The sequence below is a fragment of the Octopus bimaculoides genome, chromosome 6 (genome assembly GCF_001194135.2).
Source record: "Octopus bimaculoides isolate UCB-OBI-ISO-001 chromosome 6, ASM119413v2, whole genome shotgun sequence".
Lineage (NCBI taxonomy): Eukaryota > Metazoa > Mollusca > Cephalopoda > Octopoda > Octopodidae > Octopus > Octopus bimaculoides.
This window is the reverse complement of record NC_068986.1, coordinates 11,030,175-11,032,204: the sequence shown is the minus strand read 5'-3', so window position 1 is coordinate 11,032,204 and position 2,030 is coordinate 11,030,175. Positions and strand designations below refer to the sequence as shown.

Here is a 2,030-nt window from a genome sequence, read left to right as displayed (position 1 = left end):
AAAAAAAAAAAAAAAAAGTAAATTTTCAATCTTAAAAGAATTAGACATCCACCCTAGAACCTTCCAGTTCTGCTCCCTTTTTCTTCTGTTCACCTTATACCTTGAAGGTCCACACAGATGCTTGTCATTGTTATTTCTATTGATTCCTTGCTCCATCCCAATCACCCTCTTTTCTAAAGTATGAGTAGCCATGTGGCTCCCTTTGTAGCAAGAAATGTGTTCTACTCTGGCTCTTTCGCTCTCATACTTAAGTGTCTCATCTCCTACCATTCATCTATTAAGTCTCAGAGTACATAAATATCTCAATATTACAGTTCTATATTTAAGAGATGAGGAATCATGTACATTATTTACATTTGACGGATATTTGTCCTCACCTTTTTTATTGTTAACACGTTTCGGCTGATACACTCTCCAGCCTTCATCAGGTGTCTTGGGGGAAATTTTGAACTTGGGGTCTCATTCCTAAGGTATTTTTCAATATTAGTATTATTCAGGTCACTGTCATATGCCCGTGGGCATATGGCAAATTGGTTAAGAGCATGGGCTACTAACCCCAAGATTCCAAGTTCAATTCCAGGCAGTGACCTGAATAATGATAACAATATTGAAAAATACCTTAGGAATGAGAACCCAGGTTCGAAATTTCCCCAAGATACCTGATGAAGGCTGGTGGCTATATCAGCCGAAACGTTGTGTTAACAACAAACAAGATGAGGACAAATATCCGTCAAATGTAAATAATGTATCTGAATATTACTTTCAAATTTTCACAGATGATTGAAAATAAGTTAAAATGAAAAAAAATCAATTATTAAAACTCTTACTTCAAGTAGAAATGGAAATACACAAAGAGAGAGATGACTGTGCTGGTATGGTCATGTGTTACGTATGGATGAGGACAGCTGTGTGAAGAGGTGCCACTCCCTAACTGGAAGGAACTTGTGGAAGAGATAGACCCAGGAAGACATAGATGAGGTGGTGAAACATGGTCTTTGAACATTGGGCCTCACAGAGGCAATGACAGGAGACCGACACCTTTGGAGATATTCTGTGATTAAGAAGACCTGGCAACTAAAATGAGATCACAGCCATACATGTCCAGCCCAGTTGAGAGTACCCCTAATGTGTTGGGTGATATGATATGCTTGAGAAGACCTGTTGAGTCAAGCAAAACCAATATCGTAGCTGTGGCTAGTGCCCCTTGACTGGCGGCACATAAAAAGTATCATCTGAACATGGTCGATGCCAGGACCGCCTGACTGGCTTCCATGCTGGTGGCATGTAAAAAGCACTATCCAAACCTGATCGATGCTAGGCCTGCATGACTGGCTCCTGTGTCGGTGGCATGTAAAAAGCACCCACTACACTCTCGGAGTGGTTGGCGTTAGGAAGGGCATCCAGCTGTAGAAAAACTGATCAGATTGGAGCCTGGTGCAGCCACTGGCTTTCCTGACCTCAATCAAACTGTCCAACCCATGCCAGCATAGAAAACGGACATTAAACAATGATGATGATGACAGTGTCCTATAAATAGAACACTAGAACAATGACATGGCTTATTTAATATCCTATTTATAGGACAGTGGGACTTAGTGGGTTAAGCTACCTCTCTCAGGGTTCATTACTTAATTGTGTTGTTGTCATGTACCTGGAAAGTGGTTGGTGTAAGGACTGGGTATCCAGCAATAGAAACCCGGTCAAAGCAGACAATGGAGCATGATGCAGTCTTTGTACCTATCAGATTAGTTGAAACTATCCAACTTGACTAAGGACCGGGAGATGTGGCAATTTGCTGTACTTGATACGACATGTCAAACTAAGTAAAAGGGCTGTCTTCCACACATGCAGGCCTGTCCATTCTGGTGTTGCTTAAAAAGCACCCGAACCAGTGGCATGAAAAAAAGCAGTGGGCATTAGGAAGGGCATCCAACCAAAGCCTTGTGAGTGGATTTGATAGACGGAAACTGAAAGAAGCCCATCATATGTATGTATGTGTTCGTGTGTCTGTGTTTTGTCCCCCCCCCCCC

At 41.8% G+C, this 2,030-nt stretch overlaps 1 protein-coding gene across 5 annotated transcripts in view; it reads left to right on the top strand.

The window, feature by feature from the left end:
• Positions 1-2,030, top strand: part of LOC106870443 (UBX domain-containing protein 7) — a 65,250-nt gene that overhangs the window by 58,007 nt on the left and 5,213 nt on the right. The window lies entirely within an intron of this gene.